The sequence below is a fragment of the Protopterus annectens genome, chromosome 6.part0 (genome assembly GCF_019279795.1).
Source record: "Protopterus annectens isolate FY-2018-M chromosome 6.part0, PAN1.0, whole genome shotgun sequence".
Taxonomy (NCBI): domain Eukaryota; kingdom Metazoa; phylum Chordata; order Ceratodontiformes; family Protopteridae; genus Protopterus; species Protopterus annectens.
The window spans coordinates 363279876-363300902 of NC_056737.1; the positions used below are offsets into that span (position 1 = coordinate 363279876).

Here is a 21027-nt window from a genome sequence, read left to right on the forward strand (position 1 = left end):
AAACCAGTTCGCTCAGCCACTGTTATAATTTTTGAATAATAAAATGGTTCAAAGTAAACATCTATATTTTGTAACTAATCTTATGATGGAACAGACAAAAAAGATTTTACAGTTTTGCTATGAAATAGCCAGTAGATTACAAAACGTTATTGTTTTAAGACTGTTTGCTGTGTTTATTGTTTGCTATGAAATAGCCAGTAGATTACAAAACGTTATTGTTTTAAGACATAACCACAACTAGAAGCACATAATCCAGTGATAATCGTATGCAACTCTGATTGCACACACATATCACTATCTGTTTATAAGCACCATATAACAATGTTGTGTCAGATGGTACAGATGTGGTGTCCCAGGTAAACAAATATTGTGTACATTTTTGTGACCATTCTCAGCATCCTCCAGTTCAAGCCTACAATGTCTTTGCTACAATATGGTAGCTCCTGGCTTGAAGGGGGCATGCATTGTGCACCACGAGGAATGCTAATTCTTAATCATATAATGATGTGTGCCAACAATTTTTTTCCAAGGAACTGCTCTGACAACTGCCATTTACTCATCCAGCACAGCATTCTCAATTTCAGTTCTGCCATGATGGACACAAATGTGCAGCTACTGCAAGACCCAAAAGTCAAAAAAAGCTTGAAAGCAATGTTATTGTTAAGTCCAGTTTACTGGTTGCTAGAGTTTCTGCATCTTATCCAAAAGTGGATTGTCAGCCCCAACAAAAAATTCAATCCAACCTCGGTGAATTGGACATTCATTCTCAAATGACTGGATGACTTGCTGCAGATGATGGAGATACTTTAAGTCTGGATCTAGGGATACACTAGCTGCACTCCTCAGAAGGCAACTGCTGAAAGTGTATTGCACGGTGCCAAGTTGTTCAGGTAAGGAAAAACAGCAAGCTGCTGTGTTGCAATGGTGCCATTACCATGAAAAAAACATTTGGCAAACAGTTTGATTGCTATTAACAGTCTAATTTGGGAACTCTGCTCTTCAGGTAGACCTGACTGACAGAGAATTATAGGTGCGTGTGGTAATTCTTTGGGATCTCAATGGACTAATATGCATCATATATACAAAACATGGCCCTTGTCTACCCAAAATACATAAAGGAGGAACTGGATGGTACCCATTTTAAGCATGGAATAATGAATGTGGTTATAAAATAAGATTAGGTACAGGGCTGGTTTGAACTCAACACCTACTGCCTTGTTCTTCTTGTGCACTAAGAAATGTTAAGAGTTGAAATGTAGGCCATCCCTACTATGCTCTCTGATGGCAAAGAAAGTGAGAATTATAAAAATATTAAATACATCTGAGCAAGAGAATGATTATATAAAAATACTTAAAAATATAATGATTTATTTGAAGGCAAAGATAAACTTAAATGACCATTATAGTCAGAAACTGGAAAAAAATCCTATTTTATCTGGTCCTTTTGTTTTTTAATATGATAATGCTTCCACAGTACTCTAAGTAGTTATCCCTACTTTTTATCTTGTTCTAGCTCAAAATGACCTTATGCAAAGACATACAGACATGAATTTAATTTGAGGTTTTCTAAGTCATTTTTAAAGCCATCCATCTTCAAAGATTATTCCTGTAATGTAGATGTCATCAATTGCAGTTCCTTTTGCAAAGCAGCATCTGGATGAGAATTCCTTGAGTTGTTCATATTCAGTGACTCAATATATCTCCAAGTTACTTGACGGGAAAACTTTTGTATATCTCCACCAAAATTTATTATTTATGTAATTTAGTAGTTTATCTATCAATCTCTGACATTTTAAACTTTAAAATAATAACATTTTCCTATATTATTATAGTAGTTTATGGAGCTCTCACAATTCACTGCTCTCTGTTGGCATTCTAGGCTCCGCCATTCATGTTGGTATCTCTTGATGGGCACCAGTTCATTACTCTGCCTAGGGCCCCTTTTTACCAGGATTAAGCTCTGATAAGTGTTTTAAGTAGTGCATCTGCTGTGCGTTTATTACTTTTACCTTTCAGGTTCCCCAGACAATATCAAGACTATCGCAAAACCAAGATAGTACCAAGATAAAGAGTCAAAACCTATGCTACAACTAGAGTTTAGAACACTGTTTCAAATATGCTCGGGCTCTTGTGATGAAATATTCCACTCATGCTGAGAGAGTATTGAAGACACTTAGCTTTAGGAATCTATTAAAGTTCATGGCTCTGAAATATTTCCTCTAGGGATAAAGTAAGACTCCTAACACTAGCTTGGACCTTAATTAAAGACAAAACATGATTCAGTTTCACTACAAACATAAAATTCCATTGAAGTATAAATGCTGAAATTTGTATTTCCTTAGTATATTAAACGGCTTCTATATTAATTTTAAATTAGTGCTAAGACAGTACACAGTACTACCTTCCTGTATGTAAATGTATGCCCCTAATAAATAGCATGCCTAAATACACAACTGCTATTTTACTTCTAATAGTCATGTCCCATTGATTTCAAACATGCCGTAAAAAGTTATAAAAAAAAACGAGTTAAAGCAGTTTGGTCTTTCCTATTTGCAAATTATGCAGGACCTGGAGAAAAATGAAGGGTCTGATAAGATTCATGCTAAAGTTATACAAGCACACAGAACACTATACTATAGGCGAAGATACTTTTCCATTTTGTGCATGTAATTTCTTTCTTAGACACAACTGTTACTTGATATAGATCGATCTTTTCTTAACTTGGGATATTTTCACTGTTCTTTGCATGCAGGAAACATTTAGATTATCAAGATCATATACCAGCCGTACCCCTATTTAAAGGCACTGCATCCTCTGTTATGAATTTCAACAATTTCTGACAGCTACAGCTACTTAAGAAATTTATATAATGCAAACATAACATGCAATAAAAAAGTATCCTGGCACTTAAAAGTTGTAATGTGCCTACAGACTTCATAAAACTAACATTAAGATTAGTCTAAGAGTATACTTTCAAAAGACAATACAACTGAGGAACTTGTATGTTCATTTCTATACTCATAACTTAAGAAAGTAAAGGAAAATAGCTCTCAACTGATAGATTTCTTCACAATGAAATAACTGTCATCTGTTAAGTGTGTTACCTGAAAGAAACCTCAGACGGTAAACCAGTTCGCTCAGCCACTGTTATAATTTTTGAATAATAAAATGGTTCAAAGTAAACATCTATATTTTGTAACTAATCTTATGCTGGAACAGACAAAAAAGATTTTTCAGTTTTGCTATGAAATCAGTAGATTACAAAACATTATTGTTTTAAGACATAACCACAACTAGAAGCTCAGAATCCAGTGATAATCGTATGCAACTCTGATTGCACATACATATCACTATCTGTTTATAAGCACCATATAACTATGTTGTGTCAGATGGTACAGATGTGGTGTCCCAGGTAAACAAATATTGTGCACATTTTTGTGACCATTCTCAGCATCCTCCAGTACAAGCCTACAATGTCTTTGCTACAATATGGTAGCTCCTGGCTTGAAGGGGGCATGCATTGTGCACCACGAGGGATGATGATGCTTAATCATATAATGATGTGTGCTAATAAATTGTTTCCAAGGAACTGCTCTGACAACTGCCATTTACTCATCCAGCACAGCACTCTCAATCTCAGTTCTGCCATGATGGGCACAAATGAGCAGGCTACTGCAAGAGCCAAAAGTCAAAAAAAGCTTGAAAGCAATGTTATTGTTAAGTCCAGTTTACTGGTTGCTAGAGTTCCTGCATCTTATCCAAAAGTGGATTGTCAGCCCCAACAAAAAATTCAATCCAACCTCGGTGAATTGGACATTCATTCTCAAATGACTGGATGACTTGGTGCAGATGATGGAGATACTTTAAGTCTGGATCTAGGGATACACTAGCTGCACTCCTCAGAAGGCCACTGCTGAAAATGTATTGCAAGGTGCCAAATTGTTCAGGTAAGGAAAAACAGCAAGCTGCTGTGTTGCAAGGGTGCCATTACCATGAAAAAAACATTTGGCAAACAGTTTGATTGCTATTAACAGTCTAATGTGGGAACTCTGCTCTTCAGGTAGACCTGACTGACAGAGAATTATAGGTGCGTGTGGTAATTCTTTGGGATCTCAATGGACTAATATGCATCATATATACAAAACATGGCCCTTGTCTATCCAAAATAAATAAAAGGAGGAACTGGATGGTACCCATTTTAAGCATGGAATAATGAATGTGGTTATAAAATAAGATTAGGTACAGGGCTGGTTTGAACTCAACACCTACTGCCTTGTTCTTCTTGTGCACTAAGAAATGTTAAGATTTGAAATATAGGCCATCCCTGCTATGCTCTCTGATGGCAAAGAAAATGAGAATTATTAAAATATTAAATACATCTGAGCAAGAGAATGATTATATAAAAATACTTAAAAATATAATGATTTATTTGAAGGCTAAGATAAACTTAAATGACCATTATAGTCAGAAACTGGAAACAAATCCTATTTTATCTGGTCCTTTTGTTTTTTTAATATGATAATGCTTCCACAGTACTCTAAGTAGTTATTCCTACTTTTTATTTTGTTCTAGCTCAAAATGACCTTATGCGAAAGACATACAGACATTAATTTAATCTGAGGTTTTCTAAGTCATTTTTAAAGCCATCCATCTTCAAAGATTGTTCCTGTAAGGTAGATGTCATCAATTGCAGTTCCTTTTGCAAAGCAGCATCTGGATGAGAATTCCTTGAGTTGTTCATATTCAGTGACTCAATATATCTCCAAGTTACTTGAAAGGAAAACTTTTGTATATCTCCACCAAAATTGATATTTATGTAGTTTAGTAGTTTATCTATCGATTTCTGACATTTTAAACTTTAAAATAATAAAATTTTCCTATATTATTATACTAGTTTATGGAGCTCTCACAATTCATTGCTCTCAGTTGGCATTCTAGGCTCCGCCATTCATGTTGGTATGTCTTGATGGGCCCCAGTTCATTACTTTGCCTAGGGCCCCATTTCACCATGATTAAGCTCTGATAAGTGTTCTAAGTAGTGCATCTGCTGTGCGTTTATTACTTTTACGTTTCAGGTTCTCCAGACAATATCAAGACTATCGCAAAACCTAGATAGTACCAAGATAAAGAGTCAAAACCTATGCTACAACTAGAGTTTAGAACACTGTTTCAAATATGCTCGGGCTCTTGTGATGAAATATTCCACTCATGCTGAGACAGTATTGAAGACACTTAGCTTTAGGAATCTATTAAAGTTCATGGCTCTGAATTATTTCCTCTAGGGATAAATTAAGACTCCTAACACTAGCTTGAACCTTAATTAAAGACAAAAAATGATTCAGTTTCACTACAAACGTAAAATTCCATTGAAGTATAAATGCTGAAATTTGTATTTCCTTAGTATATTAAAGGGCTTCTATATTAATTTTAAATTAGTGCTAAGACAGTACACAGTACTACCTCCCTGTATGTAAATGTATGCCCCTAATAAATAGTATGCCTAAATACACAACTGCTATTTTACTTCTAATAGTCATGTCCCATTGATTTCAAACATGCCGTAAAAAGTTATAAAAAAAAATGAGTTAAAGCAGTTTGGTCTTTCCTATTTGCAAATTATGCAGGACCTGGAAAAAAATGAAGGGTCTGATAAGATTCATGCTAAAGTTATACAAGCACACAGAACACTATACTATAGGCAAAGATACTTTTCCATTTTGTGCATGTAATTTCTTTCTTAGACACAACTGTTACTTGATATAGATCGATCTTTTCTTAACTTGGGATATTTTCACTGTTCTTTGCATGCAGGAAACATTTAGAAGATCAAGATCATATACCAGCCATACCCTTATTTAAAGGCACTGCATCCTCTGTTATGAATTTCAACAATTTCTGACAGCTACAGCTACTTAAGAACTTTATATAATGCAAACATAACATGCAATAAAAAAGTATCCTGGCACTTAAAAGTTGTAATGTGTCTACAGACTTCATAAAACTAACATTAAGATTAGTCTAAGAGTATCCTTTCAAAAGACAATACAACTGAGGAACTTGTATGTTCATTTCTATACTCGTAACTTAAGAAAGTAAAGGGAAATAGCTCTCAACTGATAGATTTCTTCACAATGAAATAACTGTCATCTGTTAAGTGTGTTACCTGAAAGAAACCTCAGAGGGTAAACCAGTTCGCTCAGCCACTGTTATAATTTTTGAATAATAAAATGGTTCAAAGTAAACATCTATATTTTGTAACTAATCTTATGCTGGAACAGACAAAAAAGATTTTTCAGTTTTGCTATGAAATCAGTAGATTACAAAACATTATTGTTTTAAGACATAACCACAACTAGAAGCACAGAATCCAGTGATAATCGTATGCAATTCTGGTTGCACATACATATCACTATCTGTTTATAAGCACCATATAACTATGTTGTGTCAGGTGGTACAGATGTGGTGTCCCAGGTAAACAAATATTGTGCACATTTTTGTGACCATTCTCAGCATCCTCCAGTACAAGCCTACAATGTCTTCGCTACAATATGGTAGCTCCTGGCTTGAGGGATGATGATGCTTAATCATATAATGATGTGTGCTAATAAATTGTTTCCAAGGAACTGCTCTGACAACTGCCATTTACTCATCCAGCACAGCACTCTCAATCTCAGTACTGCCATGATGGGCACAAATGAGCAGGCTACTGCAAGACCCAAAAGTCAAAAAAAGCTTGAAAGCAATGTTATTGTTAAGTCCAGTTTACTGGTTGCTAGAGTTCCTGCATCTTATCCAAAAGTGGATTGTCAGCCCCAACAAAAAATTCAATCCAACCTCGTTGAATTGGACATTCATTCTCAAATGAGTGGATGACTTGGTGCAGATGATGGAGATACTTTAAGTCTGGATCTAGGGATACACTAGCTGCACTCCTCAGAAGGCCACTGCTGAAAATGTATTGCATGGTGACAAGTTCTTCAGGTAAGGAAAAACAGCAAGCTGCTGTGTTGCAAGGGTGCCACTACCATGAAAAAAGCATTTGGCAAACAGTTTGATTGCTATTAACAGACTAATGTGGGAACTCTGCTCTTCAGGTAGACCTGACTGACAGAGAATTATAGGTGCGTGTGGTAATTCTTTGGGATCTCAATGGACTAATATGCATCATATATACAAAACATGGCCCTTGTCTATCCAAAATACATAAAGGAGGAACTGGATGGTACCCATTTTAAACATGGAATAATGAATGTGGTTATAAAATAAGATTAGGTACAGGGCTGGTTTGAACTCAACACCTACTGCCTTGTTCTTCTTGTGCACTAAGAAATGTTAAGAGTTGAAATGTAGGCCATCCCTGCTATGCTCTCTGATGGCAAAGAAAATGAGAATTATAAAAATATTAAATACGTCTGAGCAAGAGAATGATTATATAAAAATACTTAAAAATATAATGATTTATTTGAGGGCAAAGATAAACTTAAATGACCATTATAGTCAGAAACTGGAAAAAATCCTATTTTTATCTAGTCCTTTTGTGTTTTAATATGATAATGCATCCACAGTACTCTAAGTAGTTATTCCTACTTTTTATTTTGTTCTAGCTCAAAATGACCTTATGCTTAAGACATACAGACATGAATTTAATCTGAAGTTTTCTAAGTCATTTTTAAAGCCATCCATCTTCAAAGATTGTTCCTGTAAGGTAGATGTCATCAATTGCAGTTCCTTTTTCAAAGCAGCATCTGGATGAGAATTCCTTGAGTTGTTTATATTCAGTGACTCAATATATCTCCAAGTTACTTGAAAGGAAAACTTTTGTATATCTCCACCAAAATTGATATTTATGTAGTTTAGTAGTTTATCTATCGATTTCTGACATTTTAAACTTTAAAATAATAAAATTTTCCTATATTATTATACTAGTTTATGGAGCTCTCACAATTCATTGCTCTCAGTTGGCATTCTATGCTCCGCCATTCATGTTGGTATGTCATGATGGGCCCCAGTTCATTACTTTGCCTAGGGCCCCATTTCACCATGATTAAGCTTTGATAAGTGTTCTAAGTAGTGCATCTGCTGTGCGTTTATTACTTTTACCTTTCAGGTTCCCCAGACAATATCAAGACTATCACAAAACCTAGATAGTACCAAGATAAAGAGTCAAAACCTATGCTACAACTAGAGCTTAGAAGACTGCTTCAAATATGCTAGGGCTCTTGTGATGTAATATTTCACTCATGCTGAGAGAGTATTCAAGACACTTAGCTTTAGAAGTCTATTCCAGTTCATGGCTCTGAAATATTTCCTCTAGGGATGAATTGAGACTCCTAACACTAGCATGGACCTTAATTAAAGGCAAAGAATGATTCAGTTTCACTACAAACATAAAATTCCATTGAAGTATAAATGCTGAAATGTGTATTTCCTTAGTATATTAAAGGGCTTCTATATTAATTTTAAATTAGTGATAACACAGTATACAGTTCTACCTCCCTGTATGTAAATGTATGCCCCTAATAAATAGCATGCCTAAATACACAACTGCTATTTTACTTCTTAAAGTCATGTCCCATTGATTTCAAACATGCCGTAAAAAGATATAAAAAAAAATTAGTTAAAGCAGTTTGGCCTTTCGTATTTGCAAATTATGCAGGACCTGGAAAAAAATGAAGGGTCTGATAAGATTCATGCTAAAGTTATATAAGCACACAGAACACTATACTATAGGCCAAGGTACTTTTTCCATTTTGTGCATGTAATTTCTTTCTTAGACACAACTGTTACTTGATATAGATGGATCTTTTCTTAACTTGGGATATTTTCACTGTTCTTTGCATGCCGAAAACATTTAGATGAACAAGATCATATACCAGCCGTACCCCTATTTAAAGGCACTGTATCCCCTGTTATGAATTTCAACAATTTCTGACAGCTACAGCTACTTAAGAACTTGATATAATGCAAACATAACATGCAATAAAAAAGTATTCTGGCACTTAAAAGTTGTAATGTGTCTACAGACTTCATAAAACTAACATTAAGATTAGTCTAAGAGTATCCTTTCAAAAGACAATACAACTGAGGAACTTGTATGTTCATTTCTATATTCGTAACTTAAGAAAGTAAAGGGAAATAGCTCTCAACTGATAGATTTCTTCACAATGAAATAACTGCCATCTTTTAAGTGTGTTACCTGAAAGAAACCTCAGAGGGTAAACCAGTTCGCTCAGCCACTGTTATAATTTTTGAATAATAAAATGGTTCAAAGTAAACATCTATATTTTGTAACTAATCTTATGATGGAACAGACAAAAAAGATTTTACAGTTTTGCTATGAAATAGCCAGTAGATTACAAAACGTTATTGTTTTAAGACTGTTTGCTGTGTTTATTGTTTGCTATGAAATAGCCAGTAGATTACAAAACGTTATTGTTTTAAGACATAACCACAACTAGAAGCACATAATCCAGTGATAATCGTATGCAACTCTGATTGCACACACATATCACTATCTGTTTATAAGCACCATATAACAATGTTGTGTCAGATGGTACAGATGTGGTGTCCCAGGTAAACAAATATTGTGTACATTTTTGTGACCATTCTCAGCATCCTCCAGTTCAAGCCTACAATGTCTTTGCTACAATATGGTAGCTCCTGGCTTGAAGGGGGCATGCATTGTGCACCACGAGGGATGCTAATTCTTAATCATATAATGATGTGTGCCAACACATTTTTTCCAAGGAACTGCTCTGACAACTGCCATTTACTCATCCAGCACAGCACTCTCAATTTCAGTTCTGCCATGATGGACACAAATGTGCAGCTACTGCAAGACCCAAAAGTCAAAAAAAGCTTGAAAGCAATGTTATTGTTAAGTCCAGATTACTGGTTGCTAGAGTTTCTGCATCTTATCCAAAAGTGGATTGCCAGCCCCAACAAAAAATTCAATCCAACCTCGGTGAATTGGACATTCATTCTCAAATAACTGGATGACTTGGTGCAGATGATGGAGATACTTTAAATCTGGATCTAGGGATACACTAGCTGCACTCCTCAGAAGGCAACTGCTGAAAGTGTATTGCAGGGTGCCAAGTTGTTCAGGTAAGGAAAAACAGCAAGCTGCTGTGTTGCAATGGTGCCATTACCATGAAAAAAACATTTGGCAAACAGTTTGATTGCTATTAACAGTCTAATTTGGGAACTCTGCTCTTCAGGTAGACCTGACTGACAGAGAATTATAGGTGCGTGTGGTAATTCTTTGGGATCTCAATGGACTAATATGCATCATATATACAAAACATGGACCTTGTCTATCCAAAATACATAAAGGAGGAACTGGATGGTACCCATTTTAAGCATGGAATAATGAATGTGGTTATAAAATAAGATTAGGTACAGGGCTGGTTTGAACTCAACACCTACTGCCTTGTTCTTCTTGTGCACTAAGAAATGTTAAGAGTTGAAATGTAGGCCATCCCTACCATGCTCTCTGATGGCAAAGAAAATTGAGAATTATAAAAATATTAAATACATCTGAGCAAGAGAATGATTATATAAAAATACTTAAAAATATAATGATTTATTTGAAGGCAAAGATAAACTTAAATGACCATTATAGTCAGAAACTGGAAAAAAATCCTATTTTATCTGGTCCTTTTGTTTTTTAATATGATAATGCTTCCACAGTACTCTAAGTAGTTATCCCTACTTTTTATCTTGTTCTAGCTCAAAATGACCTTATGCAAAAGACATACAGACATGAATTTAATTTGAGGTTTTCTAAGTCATTTTTAAAGCCATCCATCTTCAAAGATTGTTCCTGTAAGGTAGATGTCATCAATTGCAGTTCCTTTTGCAAAGCAGCATCTGGATGAGAATTCCTTGAGTTGTTCATATTCAGTGACTCAATATATCTCCAAGTTACTTGACAGGAAAACTTTTGTATATCTCCACCAAAATTTATATTTATGTAGTTTAGTAGTTTATCTATCAATCTCTGACATTTTAAACTTTAAAATAATAAAATTTTCCTATATTATTATAGTAGTTTATGGAGCTCTCACAATTCACTGCTCTCTGTTGGCATTCTAGGCTCCGCCATTCATGTTGGTATGTCTTGATGGGCCCCAGTTCATTACTCTGCCTAGGGCCCCATTTCACCATGATTAAGCTCTGATAATTGTTTCAAGTAGTGCATCTGCTGTGCGTTTATTACTTTTACCTTTCAGGTTCCCCAGAAAATATCAAGACTATCGCAAAACCTAGATAGTACCAAGATAAAGAGTCAAAACCTATGCTACAACTAGAGTTTAGAACACTGTTTCAAATATGCTCGGGCTCTTGTGATGAAATATTCCACTCATGCTGAGACAGTATTGAAGACACTTAGCTTTAGGAATCTATTAAAGTTCATGGCTCTGAAATATTTCCTCTAGGGATAAATTAAGACTCCTAACACTAGCTTGGACCTTAATTAAAGACAAAAAATGATTCAGTTTCACTACAAACATAAAGTTCCATTGAAGTATAAATGCTGAAATTTGTATTTCCTTAGTATATTAAATGGCTTCTATATTAATTTTAAATTAGTGCTAAGACAGTACACAGTACTACCTCCCTGTATGTAAATGTATGCCCCAAATAAATAGCATGCCTAAATACACAACTGCTATTTTACTTATAATAGTCATGTCCCATTGATTTCAAACATTCCGTAAAAAGTTATAAAAAAAAATGAGTTAAAGCAGTTTGGTCTTTCCTATTTGCAAATTATGCAGGACCTGGAAAAAAATGAAGGGTCGGATAAGATTCATGCTAAAGTTATACAAGCACACAGAACACTATACTATAGGCGAAGATACTTTTCCATTTTGTGCATGTTATTTCTTTCTTAGACACAACTGTTACTTGATATAGATCGATCTTTTCTTAACTTGGGATATTTTCACTGTTCTTTGCATGCAGGAAGCATTTAGATGATCAAGATCATATACCAGCCGTACCCCTATTTAAAGGCACTGCATCCTCTGTTATGAATTTCAACAATTTCTGACAGTTACAGCTACTTACAAACTTTATATAATGCAAACATAACATGCAATAAAAAAGTATCCTGGCATTTAAAAGTTGTAATGTGTCTACAGACTTCATAAAACTAACATTAAGATTAGTCTAAGAGTATCCTTTCAAAAGACAATACAACTGAGGAACTTGTATGTTCATTTCTATACTCGTAACTTAAGAAAGTAAAGGGAAATAGCTCTCAACTGATAGATTTCTTCACAATGAAATAACTGTCATCTGTTAAGTGTGTTACCTGAAAGAAACCTCAGAGGGTAAACCAGTTCGCTCAGCCACTGTTAGAATTTTTGAATAATAAAATGGTTCAAAGTAAACATCTATATTTTGTAACTAATCTTATGCTGGAACAGACAAAAAAGATTTTACAGTTTTGCTATGAAATCAGTAGATTACAAAACATTATTGTTTTAAGACATAACCACAACTAGAAGCACAGAATCCAGTGATAATCGTATGCAATTCTGGTTGCACATACATATCACTATCTGTTTATAAGCACCATATAACTATGTTTTGTCAGATGGTACAGATGTGGTGTCCCAGGTAAACAAATATTGTGCACATTTTTGTGACCATTCTCAGCATCCTCCAGTACAAGCCTACAATGTCTTTGCTACAATATGGTAGCTCCTGGCTTGAAGGGGGCATGCATTGTGCACCACGAGGGATGATGATGCTTAATCATATAATGATGTGTGCTAATAAATTGTTTCCAAGGAACTGCTCTGACAACTGCCATTTACTCATCCAGCACAGCACTCTCAATCTCAGTTCTGCCATGATGGGCACAAATGAGCAGGCTACTGCAAGACCCAAAAGTCAAAAAAAGCTTGAAAGCAATGTTATTGTTAAGTCCAGTTTACTGGTTGCTAGAGTTCCTTCATCTTATCCAAAAGTGGATTGTCAGCCCCAACAAAAAATTCAATCCAACCTCGGTGAATTGGACATTCATTCTCAAATGACTGGATGACTTGGTGCAGATGATGGAGATACTTTAAGTCCGGATCTAGGGATACACTAGCTGCACTCTTCAGAAGGCCACTGCTGAAAGTGTGTTGCACGGTGCCAAGTTGTTCAGCTAAGGAAAAACAGCAAGTTGCTGTGTTGCAAGGGTGCCACTACCATGAAAAAAGCATTTGGCAAACAGTTTGATTGCTATTAACAGTCTAATGTGGGAACTCTGCTCTTCAGGTAGGCCTGACTGACAGAGAATTATAGGTGCGTGTGGTTATTCTTTGGGATCTCAATGGACTAATATGCATCATATATACAAAACATGGCCCTTGTCTATCCAAAATACATAAAAGGAGGAAATGGATGGTATCCATTTTAAACATGGAATAATGAATGTGGTTATAAAATAAGATTAGGTACAGGGCTGGTTTGAACTCAACACCTACTGCCTTGTTCTTCTTGTGCACTAAGAAATGTTAAGAGTTGAAATGTAGGCCATCCCTACCATGCTCTCTGATGGCAAAGAAAATTGAGAATTATAAAAATATTAAATACATCTGAGCAAGAGAATGATTATATAAAAATACTTAAAAATATATTGATTTATTTGAGGGCAAAGATAAACTTAAATGACCATTATAGTCAGAAACTGGAAAAAATCCTATTTTCATCTAGTCCTTTTGTTTTTTAATATGATAATGCATCCACAGTACTCTAAGTAGTTATTCCTACTTTTTATTTTGTTCTAGCTCAAAATGACCTTATGTGAAAGACATACAGACATGAATTTAATCTGAAGTTTTCTAAGCCATTTTTAAAGCCATCCATCTTCAAAGATTGTTCCTGTAAGGTAGATGTCATCAATTGCAGTTCCTTTTTCAAAGCAGCATCTGGATGAGAATTCATTGAGTTGTTCATATTCAGTGACTCAATATTTCTCCAAGTTACTTGAAAGGAAAACTTTTGTATATCTCCACCAAAATTGATATTTATGTAGTTTAGTAGTTTATCTATTGATTTCTGACATTTTAAACTTTAAAATAATAAAATTTTCCTATATTATAATACTAGTTTATGGAGCTCTCACAATTCATTGCTCTCAGTTGGCATTCTAGGCTCCGCCATTCATGTTGGTATGTCTTGATGGGCCCCAGTTCATTACTTTGCCTAGGGCCCCATTTCACCATGATTAAGCTCTGATAAGTGTTTTAAGTAGTGCATCTGCTGTGCGTTTATTACTTTTACCTTTCAGGTTCCCCAGACAATATCAAGACTATCACAAAACCTAGACGGTACCAAGATAAAGAGTCAAAACCTATGCTACAGCTAGAGCTTAGAAGACTGCTTCAAATATGCTAGGGCTCTTGTGATGTAATATTTCACTCATGCTGAGAGAGTATTCAAGACACTTAGCTTTAGAAGTCTATTCCAGTTCATGGCTCTGAAATATTTCCTCTAGGGATAAATTGAGACTCCTAACACTAGCATGGACCTTAATTAAAGGCAAAGAATAATTCAGTTTCACTACAAACATAAAATTCCATTGAAGTATAAATGCTGAAATGTGTATTTCCTTAGTATATTAAAGGGCTTCTATATTAATTTTAAATTAGTGATAAGACTGTATACAGTTCTACCTCCCTGTATGTAAATGTATGCCCCTAATAAATAGCATGCCTAAATACACAACTGCTATTTTACTTCTTAAAGTCATGTCCCATTGATTTCAAACATGCTGTAAAAAGATATGAAAAAAAATGAGTTAAAGCAGTTTGGCCTTTCCTATTTGCAAATTATGCAGGACCTGGAAAAAAATGAAGGGTCTGATAAGATTCATGCTAAAGTTATACAAGCACACAGAACACTATACTATAGGCCAAGATACTTTTCCATTTTGTGCATGTAATTTCTTTCTTAGACACAACTGTTACTTGATATAGATGGATCTTTTCTTAACTTGGGATATTTTCACTGTTCTTTGCATGCAGAAAACATTTAGATGAAGAAGATCATATACCAGCCGTACCCCTATTTAAAGGCACTGTATCCCCTGCTATGAATTTCAACAATTTCTGACAGCTACAGCTACTTAAGAAATTGATATAATGCAAACATAACATGCAATAAAAAAGTATTTTGGCACTTAAAAGTTGTAATGTGTCTACAGACTTCATAAAACTAACATTAAGATTAGTCTAAGAGTATCCTTTCAAAAGACAATACAACTGAGGAACTTGTATGTTCATTTCTATACTCATAACTTAAGAAAGTAAAGGGAAATAGCTCTCAACTGATAGATTTCTTCACAATGAAATAACTGCCATCTGTTAAGTGTGTTACCTGAAAGAAACCTCAGAGGGTAAACCAGTTCGCTCAGCCACTGTTATAATTTTTGAATAATAAAATGGTTCAAAGTAAACATCTATATTTTGTAACTAATCTTATGATGGAACAGACAAAAAATATTTTACGGTTTTGCTATAAAATCAGAAGATTACAAAACATTATTGTTTTAAGACATAACCACAACTAGAAGCACAGAATCCAGTGATAATCTTATGCAACTCTGATTGCACATACATATCGCTATCTGTTTATAAGCACCCTATAACAATGTTGTGTCAGATGGTACAGATGTGGTGTCCCAGGTAAACAAATATTGTGTACATTTTTGTGACCATTCTCAGCATCCTCCAGTACAAGCCTACAATGTCTTTGCTACAATATGGTAGCTCCTGGCTTGAAGGGGGCATGCATTGCGCACCACGAGGGATGCTAATTCTTAATCATATAATGATGTGTGCTAACAAATTGTTTCCAAGGAACTGCTCTGACAACTGCCATTTACTCATCCAGCACAGCACTCTCAATTTCAGTTCAGCCATGATGGACACAAATGTGCAGGCTACTGCAAGACCCAAAAGTCAAAAAAAGCTTGAAAGCAATGTTATTGTTAAGTCCAGTTTACTGGTTGCTAGAGTTCCTGCATCTTATCCAAAAGTGGATGGTCAGCCCCAACAAAAAATTCAATCCAACCTCGGTGAATTGGACATTCATTCTCAAATGACTGGATGACTTGGTGCAGATGATGGAGATACTTTAAGTCTGGATCTAAGGATACACTAGCTGCACTCCTCAGAAGGCAACTGCTGAAAGTGTGCTGCATGGTGCCAAGTTGTTCAGGTAAGGAAAAACAGCAAGCTGCTGTGTTGCAAGGGTGCCATTACCATGAAAAAAACATTTGGCAAACAGTTTGATTGCTATTAACAGTCTAATGTGGGAACTCTGCTCTTCAGGTAGACCTGACTGACAGAGAATTATAGGTGCATGTGATAATTCTTGGGGATCTCAATGGACTAATATGCATCATATATACAAAACATGGACCTTGTCTATCCAAAATAAATAAAAGGAGGAACTGGATTGTACCCATTTTAAGCATGGAATAATGAATGTGGTTATAAAATAAGATTAGGTACAGGGCTGGTTTTGAACTCAACACCTACTGCCTTGTTCTTCTTGTGCACTAAGAAATGTTAAGATTTGAAATATAGGCCATCCCTGCTATGCACTCTGATGGCAGAGAAAATGAGAGTTATAAAAATATTAAATACATCTGAGCAAGAAAATGATTATATAAAAATACTTAAAAATATAATGATTTATTTGAAGGCAAAGATAACTTAAATGACCATTATAGTCAGAAACTGGAAACAAATCCTATTTTATCTGGTCCTTTTGTTTTTTTAATATGATAATGCTTCCACAGTACTCTAAGTAGTTATTCCTATTTTTTATCTTGTTCCAGCTCAAAATGACCTTATGCGAAAGACATACAAACATTAATTTAATTTGAGGTTTTCTAAGTCATTTTTAAAGCCATCCATCTTCAAAGATTGTTCCTGTAAGGTAGATGTCATCAATTGCAGTTCCTTTTGCAAAGCAGCATCTGGATGAGAATTCCTTGAGTTGTTCATATTCAGTGACTCAATATATCTCGAAGTTACTTGACAGGAAAAGTTTTGTATATCTCCACCAAAATTGATATTTATGCAGTTTAGTAGTTTATTTATCGATTTCTGACATTTTGAACTTTAAAATAATAAAATGTTCCTATATTATTATACTAGTTTATGGAGCTCTCACAATTCACTGCTCTCAGTTGGCATTCTAGGCTCCGCCATTCATGTTGGTATGTCTTGATGGGCCCCAGTTCATTACTCTGCCTAGGGCCCCATTTCACCATGATTAAGCTCTGATAAGTGTTCTAAGTAGTGCATCTGCTGTGCGTTTATTACTTTTACCTTTCAGGTTCCCCAGACAATATCAAGACTATCACAAAACCTAGATAGTACCAACATAAAGAGTCAAAACCTATGCTACAACTAGAGCTTAGAAGACTGCTTCAAATATGCTAGGGCTCTTGTGATGAAATATTCCACTCATGCTGAGAGAGTATTGAAGACACTTAGCTTTAGGAATCTATTACAGTTCATGGCTCTGAAATATTTCCTCTAGGGATAAATTAAGACTCCTAACACTAGCATGGACCTTAATTAAAGGCAAAGAATGATTCAGTTTCACTACAAACGTAAAATTCCATTGAAGTATAAATGCTGAAATTTGTATTTCCTTAGTATATTAAAGGGCTTCTATATTAATTTTAAATTAGTGCTAAGACAGTACACAGTACTACCTCCCTGTATGTAAATGTATGCCCCTAATAAATAGCATGCCTAAATACACAACTGCTATTTTACTTCTTAAAGTCATGTCCCATTGATTTCAAACATTCCGTAAAAATATATGAAAAAAAATGAGTTAAAGCAGTTTGGCCTTTCCTATTTGTAAATTATGCAGGACCTGGAAAAAAATGAAGTGTCTGATAAGATTCATGCTAAAGTTATACAAGCGCACAGAACACTATACTATAGGCCAAGGTACTTTTCCATTTTGTGCATGTAATTTCTTTCTTAGACACAACTGCTCCTTGATATAGATCGATCTTTTATTAACTTGGGATATTTTCACTGTTCTTTGCATGCAGGAAACATTTCGATGATCAAGATCCCAAACCAGCCGTACCCCTATTTAAAGGCATTGCATCCCCTGTTATGAATTTCAACAATTTCTGACAGCTACAGCTACTTAAGAACTTGATATAATGCAAACATAACATGCAATAAAAAAGTATCCTGGCACTTAAAAGTTGTAATGTGTCTACAAACTTCATAAAACTAACATTAAGATAAACCTAAGAGTATCCTTTCAAAAGACAATACAACTGAGGAACTTGTATGTTCATTTCTATACTCGTAACTTAAGAAAGTAAAGGGAAATAGCTCTCAACTGATAGATTTCTTCACAATGAAATAACTGCCATCTGTTAAGTGTGTTACCTGAAAGAAACCTCAGAGGGTAAACCAGTTCGCTCAGCCACTGTTATAATTTTTGAATAATAAAATGGTTCAAAGTAAACATCTATATTTTGTAACTAATCTTATGATGGAACAGACAAAAAAGATTTTACAGTTTTGCTATGAAATAGCCAGTAGATTACAAAACGTTATTGTTTTAAGACTGTTTGCTGTGTTTATTGTTTTGCTATGAAATAGCCAGTAGATTACAAAATGTTATTGTTTTAAGACATAACCACAACTAGAAGCACAGAATCCAGTGATAATCGTATGCAACTCTGATTGCACATACATATCACTATCTGATTATAAGCACCATATAACTATGTTGTGTCAGATGGTACAGATGTGGTGTCCCAGGTAAACAAATATTGTGTACATTTTTGTGACCATTCTCAGCATCCTGCAGTGCAAGCTTACAATGTCTTTGCTACAATATGGTAGCTCCTGGCTTGAAGGGGGCATGCATTGTGCACCATGAGGGATGCTAATTCTTAATCATATAATGATGTGTGCCAACAAATTTTTTCCAAGGAACTGCTCTGACAACTGCCATTTACTCATCCAGCACAGCACTCTTAATTTCAGTTCTGCCATGATGGACACAAATGTGCAGGCTTCTGCAAGACCCAAAAGGCAAAAAATGCTTTAAAGCAATGTTATTGTTAAGTCCAGTTTACTGGTTGCTAGAGTTCCTGCATCTTATCCAAAAGTGGATGTTCAGCCTCAACAAAAAATTCAATCCAACCTCGGTGAATTGGACATTCATTCTCAAATGACTGGATGACTTGGTGCAGATGATGGAGATACTTTAAGTCTGGATCTAGGGATACACTAGCTGCACTCCTCAGAAGACACCTGCTGAAAGTGTGTTGCACGGTGCCATGTTGTTCAGGTAAGGAAAAACAGCAAGATGCTGTGTTGCAAGGGTGCCACTACCATGAAAAAAGCATTTGGCAAACAGTTTGATTGCTATTAACAGTCTAATGTGGGAACTCTGCTCTTCAGGTAGGCCTGACTGACAGAGAATTATAGGTGCGTGTTGTAATTCTTTGGGATCTCAATGGACTAATATGCATCACATATACAAAACATGCCCTTGTCTATCCAAAATAAATGAAAGGAGGAACTAGATGGTACCCATTTTAAACATGGAATAATGAATGTGGTTATAAAATAAGATTAGGTACAGGGCTGGTTTGAACTCAACACCTACTGCCTTGTTCTTCTTGTGCACTAAGAAATGTTAAGAGTTGAAATGTAGGCCATCCCTACTATGCTCTCTGATGGCAAAGAAAATGAGAATTATAAAAATATTAAATACATCTGAGCAAGAGAATGATATATAAAAATACTTAAAAATATAATGATTTATTTGAAGGCAAAAATAAACTTAAATGACCATTATAGTCAGAAACTAGAAAAAAATCCTATTTTATCTGGTCCTTTTTTTTCATATGATAATGCTTCCACAGAACTCTAAGTAGTTATTTTTATTTTTTATCTTGTTCTAGCTCAAAATGACCTTATGCGAAAGACATACAGACATGAATTTTAGGCAGTTTTGCCTTCCCCATAATGCATTTTGCTGCCTCATCTGATAAAACTTTCATGCCATACCCTCTCATGTAATATTTTTCTTTGCATTATGTCACAATGGCAGTACTCAGAATAACCGCACACTCTGAATACCTCTGGACAACATTTCTGAATTGTTTTTATTTAAATGCCACTTTCTGGTTCATGTTCCTTCCAATGTTTTAAATGCATTTTGAAATGTCTTTTCCACTGAGGATGCTAAATGGTGCTAATATTAGACTTATTTGAAAAGGTAGGAATCAATTGTTAGAACTCATTCTCAGTCAATGTTCGTTTTTGTCACCGCTCAGTTTTCTTCACTGAGTGAGAGTGCATAGTATATAAATGTTGGGATTGCCTAATGACTTGAAAGGTTTACTGCCCTTGAAGAATTACCAGGTCCTTAAAAGCTTATCATAGAGCAGAAAATGTAAAGACTTATAAACACTTTATTCTGTGAAGTTTCTCCAGGGCCAGAAACCTTAAGATGTGACTGACAAGATGGCACAAGAACCAGAGAAAAAGTACTGTGAGATTTTAGGCAAGCTCAGCATGTGCAATGAGAAAGTTGAACAGCACAGACATGAGCGGAGCAGAAGCAACAGCTAACCAATGCTTTTAAACATGTGGTAGTAAAGGATCATTTTATAAGGAGAAAATTACACTCTCAGGTAAAGAAATGTGAAGTGCTGGCAGAGCCCTACAGAATAATCCCAAACAATATGTGCACATGCAATTATGATAGAGTCTGTCTACATATTAATAGATATAACAACCATCAACATAGAATGCACACTTTTACTTTCTCATATTGTCAGAGGCTATCCCATCAGCCAGTAGTTCTAAAGTACTTAATATCAGCTGGTAACTTACTGGCTGATGGGATAGTCACCAGCATCCCATTGGTCCAGTAAAGGATAAAGTGGGTATCAGAAAATGGATAATTAGATCAGATAAAAAGTGAACAGCTGTTAAAGGCACTGAAAGAATG

The 21027-nt window shown here is 35.2% G+C and overlaps 1 long non-coding RNA gene across 1 annotated transcript in view; it reads left to right on the forward strand.

The window, feature by feature from the left end:
• Positions 1-21027, forward strand: part of LOC122804320 — a 447561-nt gene that overhangs the window by 85182 nt on the left and 341352 nt on the right. The gene's annotated exons all lie outside the window — the stretch shown is intronic.